Consider the following 20372-nt stretch of genomic DNA (forward strand, 5'->3'; position numbering starts at 1 on the left):
TCAAGGAAGGACCCCCTTTCCTCTGATCACATGGGAAAAAAGCTGAATCCAGGCAGCTCTCAGCAGCACTGTATGCCCCATACATCCCTCATGGCAGGCATGTCCCTAGGAGCCCTTCCAGAGTTTCTGCCTTTCATCTCTCCAATGCAGGAATGGGTTCAGCTACCTGCCACACTGCACTTAGCCAAACCTCTGCACCCAGTAAGGCTTGGGGGGTTTTTTTTGGTCACCGAGAAAGTAAGGGAGACCTGAGCATGCAGGAGCCAATCCTGCTCCCTGGTGAAAAAACCTTATTTTACACTGAATGAAAGCAAAACCCACCTAAAGGTGGGCACCTTTTAAGATAGAAAACATCATCAAAGTCCACTTCAGCTGCCTGGTAGATCCTCAGATTTCCTGGTCACAAACCTGTGTGACAGCAGAAGAAAAATGGAGAGACATCTCAAGTACCTCATCAGACTTGCAGAGGGAGTAAGACATTCCTGTCCTGCAGTTACTGCAGGCTGCCCCAAAGCCAACGAGAGCCACGTGCTCCAGGACACCCACACAGATTCAGGAGTGTCACATTGGTGAGAAACGGCAGGAAAAGGCACTTTGAAAATCTCCCAGCTCGGCCAAATCAATTCAAACACAGCAACAAACCTGAGGTGAACCGGGAACGATCACAAGTGCGGATTAAACCGATTCTCTGCAGCCCTGGCGCCTCGGCGCTGGCAAGCAGGAGGATATTTATCCAGCCTATTTTGAGAGAGACGAGCAGGAAGGGAAAGCGATAAGAGAGCAGCAGAGGCGGAGATGTCCGTGTGCCCCGAAGTGCTGTTGTTCCTTCTGCTGCTGCAGCTTCCTCTCAGCACAGCACCATTCAGCCTAAGAACCCACAGCCACTCTGCTCTGTCCATTTGCCAAACAAACGAGGAGGCAAGGAAGTAACCAAAGGGCTTGAAAGGTTAAAAATCCTATCTTGAGGAGGAACTGGTAGGTCTGTGCAGCGCTGAATCAAGAAAGAGCAGAAAACCAGCAAGAAAGCAAGGTAAAAACTCCATCTGATTACAACAAGAGCAGGAAACGGCCCAAATCTTCACTCTTGCTTTCAAAATTGATGCGACACTTCCAACAATTAAGTTGTGCAGAGTTTGCACTGAGGGCCACAGGCAGATAGCAGATTAGCTGTAAATTCCTGGGATAGCCCAGGTTAACTCTCCTATCAGTGTAGTAGATTTTTCTAATGGCTTTCTGGAGACCTTCCAGACCTTTCCAATCCATATCTAGTCACAAAAACATGCCCCTGCAGGAACTGTACAAACGAACCCTGGAAAAAAACAGGTGACCTTTCCATCCAGCAGAGCCCTACCCTGTGCTGTTCTCCATCACCTCTGCCACAGCAAACCCCTGAGACCCCACTGCCCAGCTCTCGTGAGCAAACCAGCCCCTGCACACAGGGCAGGAAATCTCCATGGATACACGAGAGAAAAAAAGGTTTTCTGTTTTAGCAGATCTCTTCAATCCCGAGCACGGGGCCAGCCTTCAAATTGGACTGCAAACACTGGCGATTTCCGTGGCTTCCCAAAAATACATACCAGCAGCTTCCTGTTACAGAAGGACAAATTCCTGTTTCTAGTACAAATTCTGTCCTTTTATTCTCTCCCTTAAAATAACAGAGGGGGGAGGAAAAAAATAAGTGGGGGAAAAAGAGGAAAAATCCTTTTCCTACTCCAGTGCAGTTCCAAGAAACTCTCCCCTTCTCCTCCCACTGAGCTCCCTGATCAGAGCCTTCAAGTGTTGGCAATTTGCGACAAAAACCAGTGAGCATCTGGGCTCCCACCTGGCACTGCACTGCTCCCACAGCTCACAGAACCACTGTAAATCTACTCCAAATCTCCACTGCCAGTCTCCCTGGCAGGCACGTCCTGCCTGGGTAAGCAGGTCCTACACAAATGCCTCCTACCAAGCAATGAGAGAGCTCAGCAACCTGTCGGTGACCAGGGTTGTTGGGGCGATGTTCTTGTCGTGTTCCAGGTTTGTGTCGTGCACTCGAGAGACTTTGCCTGCTCCTGTCTGCTCAGGAAATTGCTGGAAGTTACTGGACCTGCAGGAATCTCAGTAGAGGTGCTCCCATGTGCTCAGGAAACTGCTGGAAGTTACTGGACCTGCAGGAATCTCAGTACAGGTGCTGCCATCTAAAAGCAGCTTTGGTTTGAATGAGCTGAGCTCAATTCTGCAGGCAAAGTGGCTCGACTTCATTACGGCCACATGAGTGCAGGGTATGAGTTATCTATGTGAGAGCTGCGTGTAAGGTTATTAATCCACTTTGAAAAGTAATCCCAGTTCTTCCTTTTTCTTCCCATACTCCTGGCTGAGAATGGATTAAGCAAGACTGAGCTCAAGGGAGACAACAGTTCAGCTATGACGTGTCTGTATGACATGGAGTCACACATGAATCCTGCCTCCGTGCCTCTAAGTTGCAGAAAGCAAAGCAGAGGAAGAGAGAGAGGATGGAGAAGTGATTTTTTTTTTTTCCCCTGGATGTAAGGGAAGATAAAAAAGTGACTAGAAGATTTACTGGGAGGAAGAATGTAGGATGTGGGGTTAGGAAAGCACTGGAGTCACCTGCAGTGTGCTATTGATTTGAAGTGGGATTTACAGTATCACCTGCCCCCAAAAGGACTCATCTTACCCCACAGAGGCCCAGCATCCAACATAAAACATGGATTCTAAGTCAGGATGTCTTGCCACTACTGCAGCACAAGCAAGTGGCATCTACCTATATCATTTATCATCCCCAGGCTTCCAGGGAAAGCAGCACCTACTTATTCCTGCCTCAGCACCACTTAACACTTCGGTTTGAAGGTGTAGGGACACACCACTGTAAAAAAAAAATAATAATAAGCCACAGTTGCCCCTGAAATAGGGCTCAGCTGGAAAGCTACTGAAACTAGCATTGCTAAAATTGGGACTTTCCTTGTTTTTTCAAGCAGCAGGGAACATGTTGGGCTCAGAGAGTTTAACAAGCAAGAGTCAAGCGGAAAAAATCTCTCCTTTTTAAGAGTTGACCACATTAACTTTCAGCAAGTTTCCGGGAGTCCTGCCAGAGCGCTGGAGTTTTGTATACTACGGAACTGTTAAAAATATTATTGTAAATGTTATTTTCAAAAAAGCTTCAGAGGCCAGGGCTGGGGTAGTGTTAAAAACAACAGCAAAGCAAATGAGATTGTTCTAATGGCGAGAATACAAATGTATGTGTGCTGATAGCTCAGTCAGCCTGCAGGCTTGGCAAAGAGGGATTCAAATGCAAAGGGAGAGCGGTTGGAATATTACAGGTTTTCACTAATCACCCCAACTTCGTCCTTATGGTTTTCTATAGACAATATAGAACATCTGGCCTTCTGTTCATAGAACTGCCCTGGAAATTGGATCCACATTTTGGGGATACACAATAGAATAGCTACATTTTGGTGCCACTTCAGACATGTAAGACCCTGCTCTCACGGAATTTTCCAGTTGGGTTTTCCAAAGGATGCACCATATGGGGACAGTCAAAAAGCAGATATTTAAGACTATACATCTATGTAGATGTGGCACTTAGGGACTTGTTTTGGTGGTGGACTTGGCAGTGCTGAGTTAATGGTTGGACTTGGTGATCTTATATATCTTTCCAGATTCTGTGATTCCATTGTTAATGAGCATGCAACTGGTGTGTCTCCATGCCAGGTTTGCAGGTGTATCTCCCAAGAGGGCTCAAGGGACAAACTTCATGAGCCAAGATGAGGAGAAAAAAGCCTTTCCTGAGCCTGCACTGATCAGGCTGCTAAGCAAGAAGTGACACACATAGACCAGCACAGCTCACTGAAGGGGCCAGCCAGTGCCCTGGGAATTACATCCCATGAAACCCAACGAACAATTCTGTAGCAATACCCATCAGTCGAGGTTTCTCCTCTCCATTTTTGTGTGCGACACCCCAAAACTGCTTAAGAAACTTTTCCACAACATATGTTGCTGTTAGAAGAGATCTGTGTTTAAGAGCCATGGTGCAGGATTCAGGATACCTTCAGTCAGTGACCCAGCCAGTGCAGCTGTACTCAACTGCTGCCTCTGGAGAAATATCTCCTGAGCCATACTTTTGACTTCAGCACAATGTGTACACAGAATAAGAGCTTTAAAACCTGCCTGACTCCTGCTGTTAACTTCCACTGCAGCTCTCTAAAACAGTCACTGAGATCTTAAATCCTCTCCTTTCCCAAATGACTTTGTAAATTAAATGTTCCAGACAGCATACTCTAGTAAGATATCATGGAATGGTTTGGGTTGGAAAGGACCTTAAAGCACATTACTTTCCAGCCCCCTGCCAAGGGCAGGGACACCTTCTACTAGCCCAGGTTACTCCAAGCCCTGTCCAACCTGGCTTTGGACACTTCCAGGGATCCAGGGGCAGCCACAGTTTCTCTGGGCAACCTGTGCCAGGGCCTCGCCACCCTCACAGGGAAGAATTTCATCCCAATATCTAATCTAAATCTCTCCTCCTTCAGTTTAAGGCCATTCCCCCTTGGCCTATCACTCCATGCCCTTGTAAAAAATCAGTCTCCAGCTCTCTTGTAGCCTCTTTAGGTATTGGTATTTTTTTCAGTTAGTTCGTTTACTTGCTTTACAGGAATATTCCTTTTACCAAAGTCAGTGAAGTAATCAGTAATTTATACTGGCATATGAGATAGCTTTGATTTTCCATACAGATCTGAAACTTCTGGAAACACATAAAAACAGAAAAGCAAATCAGTGATTAGAAAGTACTGTTCTATCAGCAAAGGTCAGACAACACATTCAGATTTGTTTTACATATATCTATCTACATCTATACATATAAAAATATATGTAAGAGACAAGTCAAATCAGGCTCTGAAGTGACAAACTCTGAAGGATCCTCATCTCCTGCAACCCTGTACGTTCATCTCCCCGGATGAAGCTGAACCAGGATTATTTAAGCACACAGCCCTGCCTGTGAGGATGAAGGTCTGCAGCTAGAGGAGCGCACTGCTCTGCATAATTTTCCCTTTTACAGGGCAAAGTCCTGTCCTCAGACAGTTCTCTGTGAACTTATAAATCACAGGGAAACCTTGATGCCAGTTACACCAACAGAAACCCTCTGATTCCAATGAACATTCCCCTCTAAGTGAGCACAGCGAAGGGGAAGGTGCATTTCTACGTATAATATAAAAGCCAATGCAGAAAAACGTTGTAATTTCTTCCTCCTGTGGTATTTCATTGCCTTATTTTTGTCTTTCTCCTAAAATGACCGAGGACTTTGTGGGAGGGAAACTGAAACAAAACAGTGTATTTGGAAAAGTGATGCTTCAGGCCATTTTCTTTGATGTTCCTGGGGGGAAAAGAAAAAAAGAAAAAAAAAAACAGAAGAAGAAGGAGCAGAAACCAAAAAGAAGGAATATATAGTAAAACCTTCAGATGAAATAAGCCCTTGGAAAAGTATTTGCCTCAGAGTAAAATCTTCCCTGGGAAAAGCAATTGGGAGAAAAGGATCGATGCAGCACAGATCTGGTATCAGAAATGAAGAGTCTCCATGAACAAAGCTTTACACCAAAGAGCTGCAAAGCACACGTTGTGCAACAGAGAACCTGGCCTGAGAGGCAGAATCTGCAACAGGGACTGGGATGCCCAGTTCTCCATGAGGATAATGGCAGGGGGAAACCACCCCTGTCTCTATAGTTTTAACCTCTAAGTATCAAATGCATTGCAAACTCTGTGGCCGGTCTAACACACTCTAAACAGGAATTTTAACACTAAGTGACCAAGCTTTGGAGCGGGAAGGAGGGAGGTCCATCCCATGCCCTAGGTGGGCAGCATGGCATCGGGGCAGAATCAGGGCTTTTAAGCCACTGTGCCATCTTCCACCCTCGCCCCACCTTCTCGCTGACCCACTTTTCTCTCACTTGCAACGTCCCGCTGGCAACACGCAGGGTAACACTTGCTCCTCCTGTGAGTACCCACCAGCCCCGGTGCAGCATCGCTCACTCTCAGCCGGCCGGGATCGATAGTCCCTCTCACAGCCCTCCCCCTGCACAGCTTCCTCTCTAACGAGCCGCAGCCTCACCCCCGCGGCCTGTCTGGATTTGATTGATCACAACGAGACTTTCCGATCGACTGCGAAGCCAAGGGCTGAGGGCTAATTGACCACTTTCTGCTCTCTCAGCAGCTACCTGGTTATTTTGCTCCTTCCTCGTGGGCGAGAAGCGCAACCTCCACAGCACACGGGGAGAGCAGGACAGGAGGATTGGCCCCCAAGAGTCACTGTAGAATTTGACAGGTCCTCTCCTTGCTCGTGACACTTCTGCCGTGCAATTCTGGACTGAGCTGAGACCAGAGGGAGAAAGCAGAGCTCAGCAAGTGCTTAGTGGCGAGAGGAGGTTAAAAGACATGCTGTGATTTTGGGCAGAGGGACCACGTTTCTGCACAGCTCCAGGACTTTGCTGTCTCCGCGCTGTCAGTGGGCTGGTGATGGGGTTACAAAACAAACATGTGGGGCAGCTTTCACAGAGGCTTTGTTCTCCTTGTCCTCTTGACTTGTAGTATCACATGAACTCAAGTACACTTGCCCTCGTGATAAAAAATGAGCCATCAACAGTGCAGGAAACAGCCTGGGCAGCACAGGGCCACACACTCACCCAGGTCTGCAGAGCACGTACTGCCCTGAGCTCAAAGTGCTCAGGGCTGCCAGGTCTGCCCTGCCCCTCCTGCCTGACAGCCCTTACCCATCCAATCTTCACACAGCTGTGGTTCTGCAGAGCCCATGCACAGCCTGCTGCTTGTTCCAGTGCACACAAGGCAGCTTCTTCTGGAGAAGGAATGTGGAGTTGCCCAAGCTGTGCCACCCACAGCCATCACCTAACAGTGACCTGCTCCCCCGGCGCAAGGCAGAAGGTCACGGCTGCTGCACTGACTCCACTTCATCCTCCAAGCCTGGTGGAGGGAAGAAAAGATTATGACACTGAGGAAAAGGCAGATCTTGCCCCTAAACCCAGCTGAGGGCCTTGCAGAACTCGAGACTCAGAGCATGACAGCTCACCAAGGCAAAGAGCAGTCTGCAAGGGAGGCAGTGTGGTGAGTAATTTCCTCTCCTATGGTGTCCAGCCTGGTGTGGTGCAATGGAAAGCCACAGGCAGCAGAAAGCTGTGGGCCTTTTGTCCATGTTGGAGAAAGTCTGACCTGAAGACTTTCAGAAGAGAGAAGCCCATCACCCTTGAGGCTGTGGACTGACCCTGCACCATCAAGGCAGCAGCGCAACACCTTTGAACTGGCAGAGCAGCTGCTCAGCTGCTCCGAAATCAGGTCACTTATTAGGCACAGTGGGGAAACAGTCAACTAGGTTTAGAAGAAAGCTCTGGAGAAATACAGTTCAACTCAATATTGATTCCCACGGCTCCGTTAGAGACAGACAGAATTAATTTCCAGGATGGAAAGAAACATATGCCTGCATATCAAAACAAAATACAGAAGCCTTTCCAGTTCCCCGGCTGCATTTCAATGGAAACCAGAAGGCTGTCACGATGGAAAGATTTCAGTTTTCTAATTAATCCTCCCTGCTGAGAGTTTAATGCCGCTAATTGATGAGGAGAGGCGGTGTCCAGACAGCACTTGCAATTCCTTTTTACATCTTTAGACCAAATTTTCTCTAAATTAAATAATAATAAGGCAGATTTGCTCCCTGCATGCACTGTGCCCTGCCCCAACTCCCTCCTCCCTAGAAGATGTCTGGTTGAGGGAAGGGAGGCGAAGCCCATGTCAGAGCTCTTTACAAGTGTTGGAAGTTTTCCTGGAAAACATCATCTCTGATACTGTCACTTCCACAGAAGATGCCAAGAGAAAGACCATTGGTGCCAGGGACACTGCCTGTACCGTGAAACACCCAGCCCCTGCCCTCCTTGGATCTGGGAAAGAGCTTCTCCCGGTTCAACAGAGCCATCACTCAGCCAAGAGATGTCCCATAACACCTCCAGAAAACCACACAAAATGTACTGCAGTGTCAGGAAATGGATCATCAGGCCCCACACCCAACAAGGTGCCAGCACCAGCAAGAAGATTTTGCTGGTGCAGGGCAGGCTTGGTCGCTCACCTGCATCACAGAATGGTTCTGGTCTTTAATCCTAAATATTGATCTCACACGACCAGGAGACACCTTTGGAGACAGCGAAGTGATCCTAAGTGCAAAAGCCAACACAGTCTCAATATGAGAAGGCAGTTCAGCACATTCCTGGATAGGAAATTTCTGTGTTGAGCACATGCTTTAGTTCTTCCCTGAATTAGTTAAGGACAGAATTTGTCCCTTTATCCTCAACATTCAGCAATTTTGTCCAGGAGGTGATAAGTGCTCTGAGCTGCAAATCAAGTTGGGAAACGCGAAATAAAAAAACAATCCATGTGCACGAGAGGCTGTGCTATGGTTACCAAGCAGCAATAAACGAAGCAATGTTGATGGTCCCCAAGCTCTGGCCTGAAACTCCAGCCCTGCTCTGTTTGTCATGGCAATAGCATTTCCACCTGCACCTTTCTGACACGTCCTCTGGGAGTCTTCATACACCACTGTCATAGATCATGGCCAAGGGAGCCCGGGCCAGCTGTGCAGATGTGCAGCTGGCTGACCTCTCCTTACCAAAAAGGCTTCTATTATTTTTTCCCCCCCTATTATTAGTTTTCAAGCCACCTACTCCATCATAAATATAAAGTAAAATTAGCCTATTCCTAGAACGCTAAAAAAAGACGAGCTGATGCCTGCACAAACTGAATCCCAGCAAGTCAACGGGAAGGCTCCAAGCACGCCAGGAATGTCGAGTCCAGGGCTTTTGGCCCCTCTCCTACAAAATCCCACTGCTGCAAGCAACCTGTGCACGTGCAGGTCGAGTCACGGGCGTGCAGAGTCCCTCACCTGCACAACCTGCCCGCTGCTCCTCCACGGAACCCTGAGCAAACTATTCCTGTCTGCCCAACGGCCTATTAATAAATATGCACCAGGGAGAAAAGCTGCACGCCAGCAGGGAGGTGGACCAGATGATCTAATAGGACCTTTTCCATCTCTTAACTTTTATGCTTAGTCACAGGACAAATATCTCCCACGTTGTGAAGGAACACGCTGGCTTTGCTTGCCTGTGCCTGTGATGGGAGAGTGTTGCCCTCTGAAGACATTTCGTTTTCCAGCTGTTCACAGAATGGTTGGCGTTGAAAGGGACCTCGGGAGATCTCCTAGTCCAATCCCCCTGCTAAAGGAGGTTCACCCAGAGCAGGTTGCACAGGATCATGTCCAGGCAAGTTTTGAGTAACTCCAGAGAGAGCTAACAGGACTTACCCAAGCAGAGTTAAGCAAGAGGACTTGCATTTGCCTGGTTTTCGGCCTCAGTGAGCTCCAAGGCACCCAAGCAAGTCCCTGAACTCCTGTTCCAGCAGCCAGAAGCAGTACAGGAACCCCATTTCTGTATTATGAGAGTACTTGTGCTTCTCTGAGCGCTCAAGCCTGACCCTGTCCAAGGTGGAAAGGCACTTCATTTACTTTTGCAGGAAGCAGGTTGGCAAGAGAACAGACAGCAAACACCTCCTCCATCAACCTTCTAAGTCAAGCCTCCTGTGACAGGCTGTCAGAAAACAGCTCAAAAAAACCCAACCACCCCAGAAAGGGAAATACAAGGAACCAAAGGATCTGGAGAGAATAGACTCCAGTGCAGCTTAGGTATTTATGTTTACATGGAAATTTGCATTGGCACTGATTCATGCCATAGCAGCAGCAAGGCCCTCCTCTGGTTTTAAAAATGCCTGAGAACTGCAAGGCTTCCACAAGAGACCATCCCCACACATAACCTAAAGAGAAACTGAAGGCCCCAAGATCACAGGTCTGCAAACTTCACCAAGCAAGGAAAAAATATTTTACCACACAAATCATAAAAAAGACCCCACACTATGAAAAAGAAAACCCAAAAACCAATCTAAATATCTCTTGCATCGAAGGATGGGGAAAGCAATGCTGAAAAGGGAGTTGGGGGTAGAAGATTTTACTTCATTTTCTAGTTCAGCTGCTGGACACAGGATGACAACACTGCCAAGTCTCACAAGTTTCAGTGTTTTTCATAAGAACCTGGTTCCTGGTCACATGATTACATCAGAATCCACACTTCCCTTCTTTTTTTCTTAAAAAGAAGTACTTGTAGATGTCAAAAGTTGAAGAAACATAAGTAAGAAGCCTGAAATGCTCAAACCAGAAGAAATGGAAACATCTATTTTAAGAGAAATAAATCCCTATTTTTGGAAGAAAGAATGTGATCTAGGATTCTTTTTCCCTGATATTATATGCTGGAAACCTTAGACTTGACAGGGAATTACTTGACTTTGGGGGCTGGAGGGTTGTTTCAACATCTCCATCTGTAAGTTACAGATGAGAAAATACAGCTTTCATAGCAACACCTGCCTAAAAATTAGGCAGCCCCTTTGATGGCCTGATGCTGGCCTCCCTAGTCAAAGAGCATTATGCATTGGGGGACGATATCAAGACACAGCACTTAAAAAAAAGTAATAATAGAGCAGAACAGCTTTCCAAATTTTGCCTGCACTTTTTTCATCCAGCACGAAGTAGGGTAAAGCCATGGAAGTCAGCTGTGACAGCTCATCTGCTGGCACCCCCTGCTCACCAAAACTACCACATCTGCAGTTGCTGGTGGATCTTGCCCAGCAGAAATAGTTTATGGTAAAAATTAGTCTATGAATAAGGACTTGAGCTTCTGAAGAGGCTTGTGTTGGCTCTCGCAGAGCTCACCCCGTGCTGTTGCTGAGCTCTGGGGCACCACGTAGTGACACCACAGTACTACAGGCACCTGAGCTGCAGCTACCTACCACTTAAAGGAATAATAAACTTTGGCCCCATGTTCAAATACTCATAAGCACCACAAAGAGGAGGAGACTTCAGGTCACATTTATTTCCCAATTTTGCATGGAACAAAACTATTAAGATCTACAAGACTTGGATCTGGGGTGTGCTATGCTCTGCATTGAACACACTATATCCATGGAAAAAGAGGGTAAACACTACACTTGTGATTAAACCAGAGGTCTTAGCCCATTCTGCCCAAAGATAACTAACAAAGATGCAGAGGAATTCAGAGGAGGAGAAGAAGAACATGAAGGGCCCAAGAAGCTGTGGCGCACACAGCAGCTTCTGGCTCAGGGTACTTGCACAGGCAGCAGCTCCAGAGCCAAGCCCAGAGGGTAGCATCCATCACCCTTGACTGGAGCTCAACTGAGGCATTCCTCGAGCTCCAAGGATTTGCCTTTCATCAGTTTTCCATCAGAGACAGCAGCAAGTCCCTGCTCCCGCTCGCAGGGCGCGCACGGGGGCAGAGAAAGGAAACCTCTCTGCTCCCGCTGGCAAACGTCTGCGGGTTTCTGCATTATCTCATCTCTGAGATTACAAGGAAGTGAGCACAAACCTGTTCAGTCACATTGTTCCCGCTCACCCCTGGCCGAGGGCCGGGCCATTACACTGCTCTGTTCCTGCTGTTCCCAGGACGGATCTGCTGCTCCTCTGCAGCCCTCGGGTAGTTCCAACCCCTTCCCGCAGCACACAGGACACGCTCCTGCCTGCCCTGGTTGCAGGAACCACAGCCAAGCACCAGCAGAGATCATGCACAGCACTAGAGGTCGGTCCACAGGTATCAAATTGCTGACCTCAGCTACCACTGCTGCACACAGTGTGTAACACACCCACCCCTCGCTCCTCCTTGCCACCTGCCAGGGATGGGAACATCAAACCCACCGCCCCACAAACCTCCCTACCCAAACAACTCCCTTCTGCCTACCCAGGATTTGCCCTCCCTTCTCCCTTCTCTCTGTCCACTCTGTCCGCTCTCAGGTGCCTGCAAAGTGTGGCTGGACTTGGGGAAAATACCACAGGGGCTGCTGCAACCTGGCTGCAGAGGTGGCAAAACAGCTGGGGACCTCCTGCTCTCTCAAGCTGTCACAGGTGCCCTGATTCTCCTCTGATTAAGGCTAATCTTGCTGCATTTGGTTCTCAAGGATGTGACTGCTGCTGCCTTTGGACTGCACAGAAAAAAAACCAGAAAGTGAATCAAGGGCCTACAAATAAATAAATATTTAAAAAAAAATAAATACATCAGATTAACCAAACACTAAAACACCCCTTGCTAAGATTCTGCCTTGATGCATCACTGTAGAATCACAGTCCCCCTTTTGAGAAAACGTGATCAACAACAACAACAAAAAAAGATGCAATTATGGGTTTGTTTGCACAATTTTATCTGCACCTTTATTCCCTCAAAAGGATTTACTTTAAAAGAAAAAAACTACCCATAATGTTTCCATCCTTGTTTATTTCAGAGGAGAAACACAGCTCTGTAATGCTATTAGTACCTTTCCCCTTCTTGCAGCAAACCACAACGAAATGAGACATGCTAAGAAAACTAAACAGACATGGAAGTTACAGGTCCTTTTTTTTCACCCCCTTTTTTAAATGAAGTAAGTATATTCTTAGCCGAGTTCTAAAAACCAGATCACACATACAAAGAAACGAGTTTGGAAATCCCCCTCCCTCCACCCCCACTGCTATTTGCTAAGGAAACCAGATGCCCAAACTCAGCCAAAAAATGATCTCAGCCATTCTTAAGAGAGCCTACAGTGCATTTTCATGAGTCATGGAAAGCAACAACTCGTTGCTTTGGTAATGCAAGGTAAGCAACTGGTCACCCATCCCCAACCAGACTTGCGGCAGTAAGTCAAAGATCAGACCGTGTCTTGACAGATTACGTCAGACACAGCCCCAAAATAGAGCCCCACGGCAGGAGGTTTTGTAGGAAATGCCACAAAGCGTGTCCTATGAAAGCATTCAGCGGCCAGGATCCCCCATGGTCCTGATCCAGGGGTGTTTATCAGTGCTCCACCTCCCAGCCCGTGCTCTTGGAGCAGGTGGAGATGCTACAGGCAGCAAATGGAGAGAGAAGTGACAGGGGCAGGGATCAGCAAAAAGCACGTGCCTTATCCATGCTTTTCCCACAGACCAGGGCAGATAGGAAACCTTCTGCCCACCAGCCCCAAAAACAACACTGGGGTAAGAATTGCAGGATGCTTCATCTATGAGGCCCTTTGCAACCATTCCAGCAAACACATGGGACTTGATGCTTATATGGACACAGGTGAATGACAGATGTACCTAAGCTTTCAAAAGGCCCTGACCATACTGCTTGCTTTATTAAAATATGTATTATATAGATCATTTCCCCACCATCTTCTTTGGGTGAAGGAGACTCCTGCAATGGCACCACTCAAAGCCCTTGGTGATGCTCCTCAACATGGCCATGAAGATGGTCATGTTCCGTGATGCTGCCTAGAGCCCTTCAACCACAGCTGTCCAAGGGTTTGGAAATCCAGCCCAAGACAGGTCAGGGAGGTGGGAGGTTCCCCATGCAGCAAGGGGAGATCCCTTCTGACACATCCCCTGTTCTTCCACAAATACCTCCCACCATCATCACCTCTGGTGACTCCCACAGCAAGACACACAGTCATTGCTGCATGAGAAGCATCCCAACACTGACCAGGCACACACCAGATGTTAGTCACTCCTGTAATGCTGTAGGTGAATTTGAGAACTATTGCAATGATTAAACAAACATTTTCTCTCTTTTTCTTTGAGTCATCAGCCAGGTAACACAGTGACACAAATCGTGCACATCTTTAACATCACAGCACCTTGGGAAGAGCACCATGGAGAGCCTCAGCAAGCACCCCCAACCCAAACAAAAATAGGTAAGACAGGGCATGGTTCCCCAAATCCTCCATTTGAGCCAAGCAAGGTGATGCCAAGTCAGTCTTCAGACACAGACAGGCAGCAAGAGCACTGAAACTACACCTTTCCCTAACCTGTTCTCTCTGGCACAGCACAGCTCAGGAACAGCTCAACAACATTGAGAGCCGGACCTTGACCCTTTCAATAAAACCAGTAATGCAATAAGCTTAGCACAGCTCAATAGTTTCTGTTTATCTCTTTTACTCTCTACCAGCACCATCCAAAGAGAAATAACCGAAATATCTTGCATATTTCTCTAATGACTCTTGCTACTCAGCACCAGCACTGGGGGGGACTAAGACCAAGGACCAGCAAATGCATTCCACTGGTTTATTAACCCTGGTTTCCCAAAAACTACTGTCCGAGAAGGAAGCCAGCAGAAGGATTGCAGCACAGGGATCAGTGCCTGTAGTTTTGTGCTGAAAGGCAAACAGAAGGCATCAAGGCTGCAGTGTGAGCATCTTACATAAGCAAAGAAAGTTTTCCAGGAGCTTGGCCCAGCCTGAGATCTTTACTGAAGGTGTTTCATCCAGCAAAACAAGCCCTGCTCCACAGCTCCACACTACATCAATGCACTGATCAATCTCAACAGAAGGAAGCCCAAATCTCTGATCTCTGATTTTCAGGTACAGAATATTCATGATTTACACACCCAAACCACTCTGCCCCACAGTCCAGTCCACAGACCTCCCTCCAGCCACTCACTCCCACAGGGACTTCCAAGTTATCACCCTACTAGAGATAAGACTATTATCAGCCCCTATCAGCATCACCCAGCTACAGATAACACTGTTATCAGATGCCCTTTGCAATGACACTGCACTGACCCAGCCACAAAAATGGGACAGTTCCCTCCAGGACGCTCCCCAGGTAGTGACTGAGATGAAAAGGTGAGAGGCTGAAAGGAAGAGGGTATTTAAAAGAGGGTTTCTTTTCATGCACACTCACCTTTCCTTCAGTTCACCTTCACCACCAGCGATAACAGGCTTCACCTTACACTTTCCCCTCAAGCCATTTAACCTGAACAAACCTTCTTTATCAAAGCACTGCCTCGTGTAGGGGATGTCCCAACCCTTAAATCTGTTATCAAGAGCTGGTGAGAGCCAGACGTGCCCATTAATTACCCTGTATCCACCATCCTTCTGCAGGGTCCTCATGCCTTGGGATAGAGCATCCCTGTTGCACCTTGCAGAGCAAAAGGTGCAGACAGTCCACTGGGAACAGATTAAGCATCTGCTTAACTCTGTGAGGCTCTTATTTATGGAGAGCACTGCACTATCTCCAGTTCACAACTGGACTATGACAATCTGACTTCTGCTCAAGGACAAAAAACCCAAAGACGTTGCAGCTCATAAGCACTGAGCAAATCCAAGTAATCCACCATCCTCATCAAGATGGGCTTCCATGTACATTCGTAGAGTAGTTCAATTGAAAGGGATCTACAACAATCATCTAGTCCAGCTGCCTGACCAGACCACGGGACTGAAGGGCAAGGACAACCTCAAAAAAGACAGACTTCAACAGATACACCAAAGCAGCAGCATCTTCCTCAGAACCTCTGCACTGAGAGCAGCAGCAGCAGAACTTGTAGCACAAGACAGGGTTCACTTTCACACACAGTGTTTGGCCTAACCACTGTCACGTGCAAAGTTTTCAATATTCCCTTGGGGATTTAGGGGGACTTGGAAGCTGCTGTGCAAGAAACACTTGCACATGGACAAGACAAACACAAAAGCATTGCAGGGGCCACGCGCACCTTTCAGTACCAGCGGATTTAAGACATTCCTACATCCCTTGCAAAGGCTTCTTATCTCACAAATTATTTTCCCAAAGCAATTGTACAAAGTCTTTTCTCCCTCTGAATCACCCAGCTATCAAATCAGATGACTTTTTGTTACTTCAGCACACAAGCTGCTGCTCACAGGAGGTTTGCAGAGCGCCTCTGATCCACCCACCGAGGGCTATTTTTTCAAGCAGTTTGGTGTTTAATCACTACCTGAGCACTTGAGCCATCCTCCCACCCCCACCAAGGACCTGCCCCTCACACATGTTGTTTGCACAGTGGCCCACGCAGTAGTTGGCCAGCTCCTTCCAGGATCTGTCCCGGGCTGCTGGGCATGGCACACGCTGCCAACAGGACTTTGTCCCATGGAGCTTCCACGGTGAGCCAGGGTTTGGCTCAGCTCCACCCTGGTTCATTGCTGTTACAGCTTGTTCTCCCTGGGCTGCCCCAAATCATCTTGGGAGAGTGGGGAGTATAAAATGAGGGAAGATTTCACAGAAATGACAATTAGTTCTGCATAAAATGGTGGCCAGCCTGGGTTTTAACTCAGGAGAGAAGGACAGGCTCCAGCCTACCACAGATTCTCATTAAATTCTGAGCCCCTTGGTTTCCACTAACATTTGTATTAGGATCTTCCAGGACACAAAAAAGTGTTTGGGAAATGCACTTGCGAGCAGAACCCTCTCTTTCAGAGCGTACAGATATATCTTCCACCTTTGACTCCTAAAAGCCTCAGAAACTCCAGGTCAAACCCTCTGGGTTCCCTTCACAGACGCCCCAAGTGCCCTGGGAACAGAAGCTGGCCCTGAGAGCAGACACAGCAATGACATTCAACAGTGCCCCCACCCCAGTCACTGAGATGGGGACATTGGGCAAAGAGCTGCAAGGGTCCCCACCAAGGGCCATGATAATGCTGCATCTTCCACCACCTTGGGCTTCCTGGCCCAAACCCTGTGGCTCCAGGGAAAGCTCCTGGAGCAACAGCCCAGGCACTGAAACAAAGCAGGGAGCCACACGCTCCCAGCGTGCAGCCCCAAAACTCTTCTCTAGCCCCACTACAGCGTTCTTCTCTTGTTCTTAGAGCCCATGCAACAGGTCTTCTGCCAGGAATAGCTCCCAAGGGGCTTTGAAGAGGAAGACATCAATTTTTAAGGGAGATCTTTGCTTTTAATTTCTTGCATCCATTAACAGACTAATTGAATCTTAGAATCGTTAAGGTTGGAAAAGATCATCATGTCCAACCATTAACTCAGCACTGCCAAGTCCACCACTAAACCATGTCCCCCATCTCCATGTTTTCTGAACACCTCCAGGGATGGTGATTCCAGCACTTCCCTGGGCAGCCTGTTCCAACGCCTGACCACCCTTTGAGCTGGATACCAGCGGCATTTCACTGACTAACGGGAAGATTACTTGGCCAGACCAGATCAGGACTGCAGGGATAGACAGAAAACAAACAAAAATGCCCACATATCCACGCTCATGCATGCTCACATACACCTTCACAGACAGAAAACCACTTGTCTTGTCCATTTGATGCTCACCACAGCACTGACCACATCAGATGAAGGCTCATGCCACGCGGGATATGGGGGTAAGCCCACGGAGACAGCGTGTTTCAGGCACAACTGAGATGACATTCACCACCTCTGCACCTCACACTTCACTCAGCAAAGGCAGAAGAGGTGCCAGAAAGAAATGCTGAACTGACCTGGCCTGCAGGGCTGCATGTGGGGATGGGGAACTGCTCCCCGAAGGGACTTACCAAAACCACCTGGTCACTCATTTCCCCTTGTGGAGCTTAAACAGGAAATAAACAAAGTCTGGGGACTGGGGGTGAACCTGCCAGGCTCAGGATCAGTGAGCCATTTATAGCCCCCTTTTTCTAAAAAGTGTCTGATGACATTAAAAAAAAAAAAAAAGTTTAATTCCATATTCCACCTCTTATGGCTCCGCACTGCATTTTCCATCTCCCTGGTGCACAGCTGACATTCTGCACATTTCTGTGCACACTGTGCTTGGCCTGTGCCCTGAGCAGAGAAGGGAGTGGAAGTGACTGAGCCCATCAGCCTCCTGCTACCATCAGGCATCAGGGAGCACCAGCCCCATCACCTGCAGCTCCTCACTGAGGGAGCCAGGCTGCAAAGGGCTTGGCCACCTCCCGTGAAAGGCTGGCACATGGGATATGTGTCCCTTTCCTGTGCTGGGTCTCAGGATCTAAAGAGTCCAGAGATTTGTAGAGAGAGAAATTGCCTTTCCTTAAGCCATATGAACTGCACAGGCTGAACTGTAGTTGAATATCTCTTTTTTTCCCCCTTTCTTCCAGATGATGCCCTCCATCGGGAGAGCCAAGGTGCGCTCAGGGCAATCACTCCCTGTTTTCTTCTACGTGTAGACAGGTTTGTACACTCCAAAGACAGCCTGTGCTCCCTGAGCAGTCTAATAAAAGATATCCCTTCTAACAGCAAACCCTGACTCACTTCCCTCCAGCCTCGACCAGCAGGTCTACAACGGCAGGGCCAGATCCACCAGAACAGAAGATCCTGCCAGCTCTCACGCTCGTTCCCACGTCCATCTGGGGAGAGCAGGGCTGGAAGCACATCCCTTTCCATGCTGCAGCAACACACTCCATCCCACGGCTCTGCCAGGGAGCCAGACACACCGTGTGATCCTCGCCGGCATCTTCCCAGTGGGAACATTCAGAAAGCATCAAGTCCAAGCTGCAGGCTGAAATCCCGAAGCATCATAAAGCAACAGGAACGTTTTAGGAGGGATGGAGCCGCTCCTCTGGCTGCTGCAGTCGCTGGCTCTTCACGCCGGAGTCGCTTCGTCTGGATGAAAATCCAGACTACATCTCTCTGCATGAGCACACTTCCCTCATAGGCTCTAACAGCCTCCAAAAAAAAAGAAATGCATCACCCATCAGCACACATTGACAGGGCAGAGCTGTGGGTTCCTGCTGGAGATTAAGAACCCATGGAAAAAACTGCGGCACCAAAACCCGTTCGCAGAAGGGAGGTATAAAAGATCCTTTAAATCCACATCCCACCAGGCTGGCAGCCCATCCAGCCTCACGTCCTGCCTCCAACAGAGGAGCTTTTACAAGATGCAAAACCTTCCCAGGGCAAAGGCTGTGCCCAGGCATGGAGGTCTGCTCTGATCTGCAGGAGCCCTGGGAAACCTTGAATCTCCATTCATAACTGATGTCAAATTAAGGGTTCTGCAAACTGGACCATCTGACAGAGGTATCACAAGACACAGGTAGCTACAGGCAAGCCCCCAAATGCAACTGATCTCATGCACACCTGAGGAACTGCTTCCAAGAGCTGCACTCCGTGCACAAATCCTGCACGGAGCTACCTCAAACTGCATGCACCAGACTGGAAATAAACTCATAGGGTGGCACAGAAAGAAATTCCCTCCAACAACTCACTCTCACCAAAGAAGTGAAAGAGCTTGACCCTGGAAATCCCTGGGATCACTTAAATCCTGCACAAATCCCAAGCCTTCAAATCCCAAGTGAGCCCTGTGTTTTTGGTCCACGCACCAGCAACACACGCAGACTCTGCATCGAATCGGGATCAGGTCTGCTTCCAAAAACCACTGGATTACAAGACAGGAATTAAAGAGGAGGATAAAAACAGCAGCCGAGGGGGAAGCCGCTTTCCAAACTGAGCAAATCCTCCCAGAGCATCTTCCTGACTCGTGGTACCGCTCCCCACGACAGCCGCTGGCTGAGTCCAGGTGGAAATCCAGCTTTCCAGCTCTGCCGGCCACTCGCCCCAAGCGGGGCTTCCCTCGCCCACGCGGGTCCGTGCCCGCCACAGAGCCTTCCTCCCCACGCTCATCCCATCCTCACCGCTCCGGGCAGACGGTGCGAGGAGAGCTTTGCTGGACGGTGAGGGAGGGATCTCCGGGAACCCCCGCACCTCCCCGGTGTGGTCGAGACGCTTCCCAAGGAAGCGAGACCCAAGTGATCGCCGCCAGAAACTGCTGGCTCCAGAGGTTAACGCATCCCGGGAACGGGTATCTGGGTCTAATCCCGGCGCTCGCTGTCAGCAGCTGCAGCTGGGACAGGCTTCCAGGAAACAACCCGGGAAAACCAGTGACCCGAGCGCACCAGCGCAAGGCGGGGGTTTGCGGGGAGCTCCGGGGAAGGTCAATCCCTTAATCCTTCCATCCGCACCCCCGGACACGGCTCCCGGCGCCCTCCTCTTGGAGAGCCGCTCCATCCCCTGCGAGCCCCAAACCCAGCCGGAGGGACAACCCTCCACTTGCGAGACTGGAAAGGAAGGAAGAAAAAGCCACGGAAGCCAGAGCCGGCTGCAAAAACTCTCGGCCACCGCTGCAGACAGCATAAAATAATTAAAAACCGAAACTATCCGGGCAGGCGGGCGCGGGGACCCGGCGGGAAGGGGGGGCTGCGGGCGGACTCACCGGTGCGGCGGCGGCGGGGTCACTGTGCCATGCCCGCACACCGGGGGCTTGTCACCGCCGTGGGTCCCGGTGCCTGGCTCGGCTGGGAACAGCTCAGCTGGGCTCGGCTCCGCTCGGCTGGAGCCGGGCTGGGGCGGCGCACAAAAGCGGGAGGAAGCGGTGACGCGCGGGGCGGCCGCGGCCAATGGGACGGGGATGGGCACGGGGGGCGGACCGAGCGGGGCCACCGGGGAGGACGGGCAGGGCCCCGGCGCTGGGGGGCGACACCGGGGCGGGGGGTGCAGCGGGGCGGCTCCGACCCCCGGGGCAGTTCCG

The 20372-nt window shown here is 49.3% G+C and overlaps 1 protein-coding gene across 3 annotated transcripts in view; it reads right to left on the minus strand.

Moving 5' to 3' along the window:
• Positions 1 to 20169, minus strand: part of LOC113973443 (mitogen-activated protein kinase kinase kinase 3-like) — a 76492-nt gene extending 56323 nt beyond the window's left edge. For 2 of the 3 annotated variants that reach the window (XM_027695543.1, XM_027695544.1), the window contains exon 1: positions 20058 to 20169. The gene's annotated coding sequence lies outside the window, so the exon portion shown is untranslated. Of the gene's footprint in view, positions 1 to 321; positions 403 to 20057 lie in introns of those variants that run through there. The other variant, XM_027695542.1, reaches the window with a different exon arrangement.
• Positions 20170 to 20372: the final 203 nt, after the last annotated feature.

The sequence above is a fragment of the Neopelma chrysocephalum genome, unplaced genomic scaffold (genome assembly GCF_003984885.1).
Source record: "Neopelma chrysocephalum unplaced genomic scaffold, ASM398488v2 Primary Assembly neopelma1_101, whole genome shotgun sequence".
Classification (NCBI taxonomy): domain Eukaryota; kingdom Metazoa; phylum Chordata; class Aves; order Passeriformes; family Pipridae; genus Neopelma; species Neopelma chrysocephalum.